Source organism: Trichechus manatus, unplaced genomic scaffold (assembly GCF_000243295.1).
Source record: "Trichechus manatus latirostris isolate Lorelei unplaced genomic scaffold, TriManLat1.0 scaffold00062, whole genome shotgun sequence".
Classification (NCBI taxonomy): Eukaryota; Metazoa; Chordata; class Mammalia; order Sirenia; family Trichechidae; genus Trichechus; species Trichechus manatus.
In genome coordinates, this window is record NW_004443998.1 from 13444512 (window position 1) to 13457981 (window position 13470).

Genomic DNA, 13470 nt, shown 5'->3' on the forward strand with positions numbered 1-13470 from the left:
CAGCTTGATAGAGGGTGGAGGGGTGCTATTAGAGTAAGGGAGTGAGACTGCATCCTGACAGAAAGCCTTCGGGAATGATGAGATTCAGTGGGAAGAAGGTTGTGCTGTGTGGGAGCAGGGGGAGGCAGTAATTACTGCATCACTACAATTACAAGGAGAATGGCAACTACGGACCAATCCCACAGTATTTTTTATCCAGATCTTGACACGCATAATGTACAGATCACATGCTTCTGAATCAGTTTCATTTTTCCTGTTTGTTTTGCTTTGATTTCACAGATTCAAAAACATTTTTTTTAAAGTTTTGTGTTTCAAATGAAAGCACTCTTTTACTATTCATCCCTTATTTTGATACCCACGAAAGCCAAACATGATTCAGAGGATACGCTTTGAATCTATCTGTTGAATGAAATAACAGTAGAATAGTGCTTTGATGTGCTTCAGCTCCTTTGTTCCATTAGAGCTCTAAAGGCTTAATGTGTTAATTTTCCCAGTTATGAAAACTGGCTGATATTCTTAGCTGTATACATTCAGTTCTGAACCTTTTACAACTTTGTTAATTTTCTAGTTCTAGATTGTTCCTCACTGCAAAACGCCCCACATACTCAACTGAAACTACTGCCAAGTTTTTAATTGTTTCATATTCCCTGCTACATATAATAATGATAACATTATTCAACATATACAGAGGTGTGTATTAGCTTCCCCATAAATATTACAGCCTAGGAAACCCTATGGGGCAGTTCTATTCTGTCATGTAGGGTTGCTCTGAGTAGGAATCTACTCGACGGCACACAACAATAAACATTAGTTTCCTAGGGCTACCACAAAATACCACAAACTGGGTGGCTTATAAGGAATTTAGTGTCTCCCAGTTCAGTGGTCTGGAATTCCGAAATCAGGGTGTTTGGCTATGTTGATTCCTTCTGAGGCTTTGAGGGAGAAACTGTACCATATGGAGCTTCTCTCCTAGCTTCTGGTAGCTCCAGGTAGTCTTTGACTTGCGGCTGCAATGTCACGTGGAGTCCTTCCTCTGTCTCCTTGTCTGTGTATCTTCTCTTTTATAAGGACACCAGTCATATAGGATTAAGACCCACCTACTCCAGTATGACCTCACGTTAGCCTACCCAATAACATCTTCAAAGACCTATTTCCAAGCAGGTTGTATTCATAGGTACCAGGGTTAGGACTTTCACATATCTTTGGAACACTCAATTCAGTCCATAACAAGGTGGAATACGTATTGAGTATAAATCATTACACATCCAGACCCAATTTAAAACCTAACTACATAGAGCATAATAACAAAAGCAGGCTGTAGAATGGACTACCATTTTGAGAATGTCTGTGCTGACAGTTTGCTCTATGGGTGAATAAAACAAGACTAGCATGGGATGACCAGGAAGTAGTTGCTTGGAGAAACCTAAAAGAAGGGTTGGAATTTAAATGGAATGGGTCCATGAAATGTAGTACAAACTGGTGAAAATGTAGATCGCACCTTGTAATGAAATACAAAGGAGCCCTGGTGGCCCAACAGTTAAGAGCTCGGCTGCTAACCAAAAGGTTGGCAGTCTGAACCCACCCAGTGGCTATACGTGAAAGACCTGGTGATCTGCTTCCTTAAAGATTACAGCCAAGAAAACCCGATGGGGGCAGTTCTGCTAAGTCACATGGGGTCACTATGAGCTGAAAATCTACTTGACTACACCCAAAACAAAAACAGTGATCTACAACAGCAAAATTTGCTTTTGCAAACATATTCATGATAACTTTAAGTATTTTTTTTAAATGCAGTTATGGTCTAGTGGAAATATCAGAACCAAATAAGAAGAATAAGTGATTTACTATGCTATCCAAGTTTTAAAATATCTAAATTTTATGTTTTTTTTTTTTCTAATATGACTCTGAAGAAAATATTCTGGTTCAAGAAATTAAAAAAGAAAATGAGAGAATAAGGATTATGAAAATCGAAAAATGTTTTGACAGGTTTCTTCAGGCTAGACTTTTACTAAATAGTTCAGAAAATAAGATAATGATTTAAAATCAGTTTCTACCCATGGTCGCTAAAGAGTGCTAAAAAATATTTGAAACTCATTAGTTTGAAGAAATCGCAAAATTTTAGCTTGCCCAGGGTAACTTTTGGGGTGCCTTCATTTCTGAAAGCTAGTAGAGGTATGGAGCCCTGGTGGCACAATGGTTAAGAGCTTGGCTGCTAACCAAAAATAGGCAGTTCAAATCCACCAGCCACTCCTTGGAAACCCCATGGGGCAGTTCTGCTCTGTCCTGCAGGGTCACCATAAGTCAGAATCGACTCAATGGCAAGGGTTTATTGTGTGTATGGAGTTCCTGCATGGTGCAAATGGTTAAGCACTTGGCTACTAACGTAAAGGTTGGTGATTCAAATCCACCCTGAAGAACATTAGAAGAAAGGCCTAGAATCTGCTTCTGAAAAATCAGCCATTGAAAACCCGATGGAGCACAGATCTACACTGAAAACAGATGGGGTAAGCATGAGTTGGAATCGACTCAACAGCAACTGGTTAATTGTGTGCATAGATGAATGAATGAATGATGAATTAAATTATAAACCAATATAGCTACATTTCATTCCACTACCATAAACCTATTCTACAAATATATCCACACATTTGATAAAAGATACATGTACATAGAAGTTCATTTCAGCCCTGAGCTTTTAAAATTATAAAAGCTTGCAGACTTCCACGTTAGCAATTTAGTTCATTCATCATCAAATAAGAACACTCTTGTTGTATGTTGTATTTCACTACAAGGTGTGATCTACCTCTTCACCGCTTTATACTACATTTCATGAATCCGTTCTGTTTATATTTTAATTAAAAGTCACTGTGTTTCAATATTGCCTTGGTTATTAATTTTTTTGGATAGATAATACACACGAGTGGTAGAACATTTGAAACACACACACAGAAATAGAGTAAAAAGAAAATATCCCTCCCTCTTTGCTCTCCTCTTAAGAGTCAACCACTTCTCATTTTCTTGTATAGTCTTGTAAATTTGCTCAGTGTATAGAAATGCATCTATCTAATCTTTGTATCCCTAGTTTTACTTATTACATTCTCTGTTCTGCATCTTAATTTTTTTGTTTTATTTTGTTCCATATCAGTATGTATAATCTTCTTTTAATGCCAAGTACTGTTTTGGGATATAGATACATCCTTTACTGAGCACCTACTATTTGCCAGGCATTGTTCTAGAGACTGGGAAGAGAGCAATGAACAAAAAAAGCTCCTGTCCTCAAGAAGCATGCATTTTAGTGAGAAAATATAAAATAAATTGATTACTAGATAAATATGTAAAATAATGTGATGTAGTGATCACTAATTGGAAGAAAAATAAATTAGATGGAGTACTTACAAAACCAACTGGGCCTATTACATTTTTTGGAGGAAGTGGGATAGCTCTTTGACATTGATAATGCCTTTAAATATATTGAATTTTTCATTACACTTATAGATTACATATTTAAAACAATAAATACTATGTATGTACATTTAAAATAATATAGAATGAAATAATCTACAAGCTACATTTGACATGCATATGAATCTTTGAATATGTAGTAAACCTGCAACTCCCAACTAGCTACAGCTTACTGCTCCGTGTAGAGATTTAAATCACGATCCTCCAAACACACCGAAGTCATCCTTGATTCCTCTCTTTCTCTTGCTGTCATATCCAATCCATGATCAAGTTCGCATGGATCTGCCTCCATGGGAAAAAAAAAAAAAAAAAAACAATCAAATCAGCACCCTTTCTTTATTTCCTCTCATCATCCCAGCATAAGCCACCTATTTCTTCCTTTGTAGTGTTGGCCATGGTAGAGTATTTACACCATAAAATGAACCAATGCTACCAATTAGGGATTTCGTCCCGCTGGAGTGCCAGTTGTGAAACATGTACAGCACACCACTGAATGCAGTTCAGGCTCTTTACTAAAGCCTGTGGTGGTGGTGGTGGTTAGCTGCCATCGAGTCAGCCCCCAACTCCTGGCGACTCCATGCCCAACGGAATCCCCTGCACAAGGACCAAAATGCCGCTTCCATTGTGATTTACAGGGTTTTTCCTGGCTGATTTTCATAAGTCATTCACCAGACATTTCTTCCTAGCCCATCTTAGTCTGGAAGCTCCACTGAAGCCTGTTCAGCATTATAGCAACATGTAAGCCTCTGCTGACAGATGGGTGGTGGCTGCATGTGAGGTGAAATGGCCAGGGATCGAATCCCGATCTCCCACATGGAAGGATGGCTTAGGCTGGGTTCTCCATAGTAGCAAAACCAGTGAAGTGTATATATTAGCAGGCAGTACATCAGGCAGCTGGCTTAAGTCTCAAGAACTGGAGGTCAAATGATGACAAGCCAGATGCAGGATCCAAAGCAAACAAGCAAGCTTTGCCAGAATGCCAGTATATATATTGGATGCAGGCCACAGCCCCATGGAAACTCCCCTTATAACTGATTAGCTGATCACATCAGATCACATCATGGAGGATGACTACATCATTACATAACTGCCAAACCACTGACAATCATTGCCCAGCCAAGCTGACACACAACCTACCACTGAACCACCAATGCCCTCATTACTAAGGCCTACTGGGCCCTATGGAGTTCCCGGGGTGTGCAAACAGTTAACACACTCGGCTGCTAACCAAAAGTTCAAAGGTTTGAATCCACCTAGAGTTGCCTCAGAAGAAAGCGCTGGTAATCAGTTTCCATTTCATTAGCTGTAGAAAACTCTATGGAGCACAGTTCTACCCTAACACACATGGAGGTCACCATGAATTGGAATGGACTCAACATCAACTGTTTTGTTTTGTTTTACTGGTCCCTATATATAGAGTTTGATCAGGACCTTTTCCCCTCACATTATTCTCAAGTCACTCTCTCTCCTGCTCCAGCAATACTGGCTTCTTGTTTTGTTCTTTCAATGTGCAATCTCATTCCACCCTCAGAATCTTTATGCTTGTTGTTCTCTCTCCCTGGAACACTAGTACACACCATATGTTTGCACAGCTGATTCTTTCTAATCATCTGGTTACTTCTTCCAAAGATCAACACGTCTTTCCTGAACACTATTGTTAAAGTCATCCTACCTCTCCATTGCTCTATTATACCACCTTGATTTATTGCTTCCAAACTACTTATCATGCATGCTCTGAAACTACTTTGCAATCCATTTGCTTGTTTTTCGGCTCCCACTTGACAAGACTGTAAGTTCTATGAGGGAGAGACCCTGCATGTCATATTCATTTCTCAGTCCCCAGGACCCCAGTACAGAAGAACATGGCTCAAAGCACTCAGTAACTCCCAGTGGAGAGGTCAAGGAAGGATTCCCAAAGAGGGTGATATCTGAAATGAGTCTGGGAGAATGAGTAGGATGTAGTTAGATGGAGATGTGGGTACAAGGCAGTGGGAAATATTTATGAAAGTGCAGGGTTATGAACCAACTCAATACAATGGTCAACTGATGTATCAAGTGTATCTAGTATGTGGCTAGAACACAGAGAACATATAGGGGAGCGGTGGGTGATGAAGGGAGAAAATTAAACAAGGGCAAGAAAGTTAGGGCATTATGTTCTAGGCTAAACAGTCAAGGCTTTGAAGGACCTTCACAAGGGAGTGGCATCATTAGCTTTGTGTTTTAAGAGGAACTTCTGAGCACTTGTGTAGAAAATAATTTTTTTTCTTTATGTGTCTTTCTTAATTATAAGACTTCAGTAAATTTTTTAAAGTTTATAATTTTAAAAGCCCTGCAGCTTACCACAAGAATTCACGTTCCTGAATGTATTCATAAAATGTCAGTAGAGCTAATTAAGCTAAAATGTTTTTTAATTAGCAAACATTTTGCATTGCATATATACCACGCAAAAAGAAGTTTTGGTGATCAGTTAACTAATGGTTTTTATCCACATTTAAGGACCACAGCCAACTCTTACATCTTTAGTCACAATATATACACTCATACTGTTGAATCAAAAAACTTTGTATCATTATGATTTTGGAGACTGTGATGTTTGGGGCTGCCACATATAAAAACTGAATTTGAAAAACTCCTGTCATCCACATACAGTTAAATTACATGTCTGACTTCAAGAAATATTTCTTTTCCTCCTTTTTACTTTTGAGACCACTGACCTCTAATATTTCCTAGTTCCTCAAATTTTTGTTACACTGTATTAAGCATTTGGCGACTTTGCAGAAATGCATAAACATATTATGATCACATGGCTCAGCCAACAGCAAAGGAAGATAAGTTTAATTAAAAATACTAAATACATTTCATAATAAATGAATAATTTCTTCTATAAGGATCAACACAAAGTGGGTTCCTATGAGGCGGAGGTTAAATATGTCCCTAATGTCCAACTCTTCCAAACTGCTGTACCACTCCATCATCCCTAACATCAACTACTCCCCTTATCCTCTTTGGGTTCGGTATTTCACTGCAATGCCTCCCAAAACTCATGCACCGGACTTATAGTTAAGTAGTTTATTAGGGAAGTAATGGGGTACAACTCCAGATTGGGATCAACTTGGAAGGAACAGGAACAACTCAGGATGAAATTCCTTGATCAGGACAGTTTTTTCTCACCCTCTGCCATCGGGGCCTGCTGGGGGCCTTCTCAGGCAAGTGTTACAACTCTTAGCTCTGTGGGTCAGCAAGTCCCACCACGGCTGTCTTGCGCTGGTCTCCTAGTTCCTGCCTTCTTGCGCTGCTGTCGCTCTTCCTATGGCTGCACCACAGTCTCTGTCTTCCGTGTTACAGCTGCTCCCTTTCTCTCTCTCTCTTTCCGTATCTCCCTTTAAGCCTAGAACAATGGCAAAGCTGCATGGTCCCGCCACCACAAGGGTGACATGCACCTTATTAGCAAGCTATCCAATCCTCTTGGTGGGCCACAAGCACTTCATTTGCATAGTCCTACCCAGTCATTTGGTGGGAGTTACAAGAACTATGGTTAGAAGGGCCATATTAAGTAATTCACCATAGTGCACATGAACAACACATAAGTATCAATTAGTCTGAAGTTGACCCAAGTTGAAACACTGTTAAAAAATTAATTAGCATGTAAATATATCTCAAAGAATGGACAGAAAAGTTATTTAATATTTTCTATGAAAAGGAAAAGGAGTCCTGGTTGTGCAGTGGTTAAGCACTCGGCTGCTAACCAAAAGGTCGGTGTTCAAGCCCACCAGCTGCTCCCTCCACAGGAGAAAGATGTGGCAGTCTGCTTCTGTAAACATTAACAGCCTTGGAAACCCTATGGGGCAGTTCTACTCTGTCTTACAGGGTCGCTGTGCGTCTGTATCAACTCGAGGGCAATGGATTTGGAACTGTGCGTGGTGAAAGGAAAAAGAAGGAAAGGTAATAAAAATAAATTGCAAGGAACAGAACATACTTCTGTTTCAGGATTATTATAATCTCCCTTTCTACACTGAATTGAGTACTGTAACATTCAGAACCAAAAATACAAAAACAGTCCTTTGATTAAAAACAGACTTTGTTTCAAATCTCAGTAACATCGCTTACTACCTGTGAGGAACTGGTCAAGTTACATTAACCTAAGTCACAGTTTTCTCATTCTTTCCCTCTTTCCATCCCTCCCACATCCCAGTTAAGCCACTGTTTGATCCTTCCATTTTTTGGTTTATGCTCATATAATCATATATAAGCATATCTATTGTATGCATGTATACACAGATGTTGTATATATTATGCATATATACACAGATGTTGTATATATCCATATATATATACATACAACATATACGAGGACACGTGTGTATATGTGTGTATGTTTCTATACACACACATATATACACACACATATATGGAAGCCTTGGTGGCACAGTGGTAAAGTGCTACAGCTGCTAACCAAAAGGTAGGCAGTTCAAACCAACCAGCTGCTCCTTGGAAACCCTATGGAACAGTTCTAGTCTATCCTATGAGGATTTTTTTCCCAGAAAATTTCACCCATCATCTTTTTTGATGTAATATTCCTTCCAGAATGTTTAAAGTCCTTTTTTTTTTTTAAATCCCATTTCTATTTCTTCCTCTTTGATGTTATATTTAAATCATTTTGATTGGAGTTTCATGTGCCCCTAAACATTTCTTCACTTTTTTACATTCTTTATTCCCATGTTCTTGGAGTTGCAACTCACTTTCCACTCCATGTATCAAAGACAATTAGTATAAATGAGTTCAAGTCATAAAATTATCTAAGTTACATCCATGGCAAAAAATAACATGAAAATATCTTTTCAAAACTATTGTCAGTTATCTTTTCAACGTCACAGAATGGGAAAGGATCCGGGAAAACACAGAAAGGCAGACTGTGTCCCCAAAACAATACTGACTTGTAGAAATTAGACATATGCATGCATATACACATACACAGCAAGGCCAATCTCAGGTAAATGTATGATTTAATTTTAAAAATAATACTATGTGAACATTTGGCACAGGGAGTGGTGAACAACATTAACAGTTTTGTGTTTTCAAATATGAAATTTCATAAAATGGACACATTTTCCTTTCCTGATTGATATGGTAGATAAAACAGGAGAACACAATCATGAACATTGTTTTTAAGACATATGTAACAGAAACTATCATTTTCATTACTGTGGGCAAGAAAGAAAAATGTGGATTATATAACAGAACAGTGTAGGTGGATTTTTAGCTGTTTGAACGATTACAGAAAGCACTGATTATTGAATTCCAGTCATCCTTGAGTTTAGTCTGTAGTAGTGATCTATTGGATTTTTTATTTGGCCCAACATTTATATCAATGACATGAATATAGACTTAAAAAAATAGGATTATCAAATTTCATAAGACAAAATCTAAGAAAAAAAGCTGACATGATGGGTCAGCTGAATACAGATTCAAAATAACCTTAATAGGCTACTTCACGTCTTAGCCACAAGGCTGAAAAGTTAAATGGGCCTCATGAAGACGAAATTATACAAGCACAATGCACGTTCCTGTTTCTAAGACTAAAAACTCAGTTGTCCATGCAGACACCATACCTGTAGGTTTAAGGAGCTGGTTTGATGACATTCCCCCAAACATGGCTATCCAGATTGTGCTTCTAAATTGCCATTAATTAAATGAGTTCCTGGGGAAGATCTCCCTAAATTAACCCTAATTCATCAGTCAAAGTTGTAAAGATAGCAGAAATCTTCCATCATAGGTGCACTAGAGAGAAACAGTTTGGTTACAAGGGTTTCTGCCTTTACTCAGTTTTCCTTTGTAATGTGCCAAAAAAGTTACTTTGCACATCATGACAGCATTTGTCCCAAGTCCATCCATGAGGAAGAAATCTGATAACGGAACACTTTACCCTGAAACACACTGTTGCTGGCATCCTGTTCATATCTAATGCTGCACACACAGAGAAATGTTTCCCATTGTCCAGGTACTTTTCTAACACTGGTCAGAAGGCAATCTTATCATCTTGGTCTAGGTCAAAAATATAAGAACATTGTGGAAGATGTGGAGTGTTTTGACTCCAAAAATTTTGAGGGCAGCATGAAGGATTAGCACTGAAAACTAGGGAAAATGTGCTTTATATGGTTTGCTGACATAAACACTAACCCATTACTTCAATTGTCAAAAAAAAAAAAAACCCTCCCTCCCCCCATGCCCCTCTCTCTTCACCACCACTTTCATCCTGCTCTCATTCCTTATCATCTCTGTGTGCTTTTTTGTTAAAATTCTTTGGGTTCCATTTTCTTTGTCCCTTACAAAAAGAACATACTGAACTAAAGAGTTGAGGTCAAGAAATAAAAACTCATCTACAAAATACTAATAATAACTTCTGTAGTGTACAATGAACAGACTGACTTCAGGATAATAATGTTGGGGTTTAGTTAACCACAAATATACTTCTAATTGTTAGGTGCCATTGAATCGGTTCTGACTCACAGCGACCCTACGTACAACAGAACAGAACACTGCCCGGTCCTGCACCATCCTACTGATCATTGTTATTCTTTAGCCCATTGTTGCAGCCATCTCATTGAGGGTCTTCCTCTTTTTCTCTGACCCTCTACTTTACCAAGCATGATGTCCTTCTCCAGGGACTGGTCCCTCCTAATAACATGTCCAAAGTACGTGAGAGGAAGTCTCGCCATCCTTGCTTCCAAGGATCATTCTGGTTGTACTTCTTCCAAGACAGATTGATTCGTTCTTTTGACAGTCCATGGAATATTCAATATTCTTCTCAAATACCATAATTCAAAGATGTCAATTCTTCTTTGGTCTTCCTTATTCATTGTCCAGCCTTCACATGTGTATGAGTCGACTGAAAACACCATGGCTTGTGTCAGGCACACCTTAGTCCTCAAAGTGACATCTTTGCTTTTTAGCACTTTGAAGAGGTCTTTTACGGCAGATTTGCCCAATGCAATGTATCGTCTGATTTCCTGACTGTTGCTTCCACGAGTGTTGATTGTGGATCCAAGTAAAATGAAATTCTTGACAACTTCAATCTTTTCTCTGTTTATGACAATGTTGCTTATTGGTCCAGTTGTGATGATTTTTGTTTTCAGAGGAAGAAGACAGAACCAGATCTCTACAAATATACTATACGTGATAAATATGCCAGTAAAGCTAATGCAATTAGGTCTCATTAATATTTACTGAAGTCTTATTGTATCATATAAGTATCCGACCAGGTATTAGAAAGCAAATAATAAGCTAAGAAAGGTAGATGCCCTTCCAGTGACCACGGCTGTTGGTGCAGTGGTTGAGCACTCAGTCGCTAACCAAAAGGTTGGCAGTTCAAACCCACCAGCCACTCTGCAAGAGGAAGATGTGGCAGTCTGCTTCTATAAAGACTGTAGCCTTCGAAACTCTATGGGGCAGTTCTCCTCTGTCCTATAGGGTCACTATGAGTCAGAATTGACTTGATGGCAATGGGTTTTTTGAGTTTAAGAAAGATAACCTCAATGTAAGCAATCTGCAATCATGACAAATAGAAATAGCAAAAGGAGAGAAAGATGTTTAGGAAGAAAATATTTAAGGAAATGTTGATATTATTTTTAAAAATGCAAAGTGTTAACTCATTGAAGAATTAAATATATTCTCTTTTGGAACAAGTAATAGAATCAGGAAACAATGAAGGATGTTAAATAGATGTAAATTTTGATTTAATAAAAAGAACTTTCTAACAATTTGGCTTATCTAGTAATGAACTGATTTAAAATGTTATGAATTTGTGGGAGTTAAACAGTTCCAATAATGATAAATTAGTTTGTAATGGAAAAACTGTCCCACAGACAATAATATAAAAACAATGATTTGAAGGTACTGGAGAGCAGTGAAAAGCAGGCTGAAACTGTACAGAATTTAACTCTTAAAAGAGGGAACTACAATAAGCAGATGAGATCCATGTTTATACCACTTTCTCCTTGTGGACATTTATCAGTCCTTCATGCAGAACAACTAGAACTCAAGCAGAAACCTTCAATCTTACTGACTTGTGACGTCAGAGAAGCAATTTCAGGCTGCCGGAGTGGCTGTTAATTGAGAATAATAGAAAGTAGGGAGTTACAGGGGGAAGAACACTGATTTCTGTGTATAAATATCCCTCAAATCCTTAACTGATCTTTGAACTGCCAAACTGGTGGGGGGGGGGGAGTGGGGAGGAGACTCCAATGATGCCAGCAGAAATCAGCAGCTGAAAGGACACAACGGAGATATCAGTTGCTGCCCACATCATAGAAAACAGAGTTTGAGGTTTGACTACTGCCAAGGATAGAGGGGAGTGATGAACTTCTCAGGCATTCAGCAGAACTGCCTTAACAAAATGTAAACCAAAGACTTTAAAACTTAATGGTGATAAGCTTTTCAACTGTCTGCCAGAGAATAATCAACACTCTTCAGGGGAAGAAGACAGAAACCAGATCTCTACAACATATTATTTACAATGTCCTATATGCAACAAAAAATCAGTATACATCCTACAAAATGAGAAAGTTTGACACCTTGTCAAGAAATAAAACATAGTTCATAGAAACAGATGCCAGGATGAATCAAACTGGGAATTAGCAAAAAAGAATATCAAAACAGCCATAAAAAATATGTTCAAGAATTTAAAGGAAAAGGTGGTCATAATGAGTGGACAGATGGCAAATCTCAGAAGAGACATGGTAGCTGCAAATAAGAAAGAAATACTACAACTGAAAGTATATTTGTAATGGAAAAAATTGAATAGGATTACCAGCAAATTTAAATAAGGGCCAGTAAATTTTCAAGAGAGATTCATAGAAAGTATCCAATTCAAAGAATGGATAAATAGATTGAAAAAAAAAGTGAGCAAAATCTTGGTGATCTATGGGACAATATCAAGTGTTCTACCATATATTTAATTGAATTTCCAGAAACAAAGGTGTGAAAGAGTAGGGAGGAAAGGGATTTAAAGGAATAATGGCTGAAAATTTCCAAAATTTGGTGAAAAATATCAACTTACAAATCTATGAAGCTCAGAGAAGCTCAAGCAGGATAAATACAAAGAAAACTGCATATCGTAGTGTAACTGTAGACATCCAAAAATAAAAAGAAAATCTTGGAAACAATGATATGAATGATTGCCTACAGCAGTTCACATAAAATGACATATTTAAAGTGCTGGGTAATAAAATAAAAATTTTGTCCACCCAGAATTCTATATACAGGGAAGATAACTGGGCAAAATAAAAATATTTTCAAATTAAAGGAAGTTGGGAGAATTTGTCCTTACAAGAAATGTTAAACGAAATTCTTCAGTGTGAATAGAAGTAATACTAGATAAAACGCAGGTTTACAGGAAAAAAAAAAAGTATATGAAATCATGTATATGTGAGTAAACTTAAAAACTGTCTTTTTTCCCTTTTCTTAATTGCTTTGAAATTAAGCAAATATTATAATGTATTGTGTAGTTTGTAATTTATGTACATGTAAAACATATGACAAAAATGGCACATAGGATTGAGGAACCAAAAGGTACTGTTGCAAATTTCTTAATTTTATGTAAAGTGGTGGTACAAGAGCAACTCTTACGCGGACTCTGTAATGCAGTAAGAGCAATCAGTAAAAAGAAAAATAATGTGAAGAGATGTAGCTAAAGAACAATTAAAATGCTGATGAGAAGTTTGGTAACGATTAAAGGTGATGGTTGCAAAATATGGTTAATATAATTGATATCACTAAATTTACACCAGAAAAATGCCGAATTGCCAAATGTTGTGTTGTTGTTGTTGTTAGTGTCATTGAGTTGGTTCTGACTCACAGCGATCCTATGTACAACAAAATGGAGCACTGCCCAGTCCTGCACCATGCTCACGATCATTGTTATGCTTGAGTACACTGTTGCAGCCACTGTGTCAATCCATCTTGTTGAGGGTCTTCCTCTTTTTCACTGACCCTCTACTTTACCAAGCATGA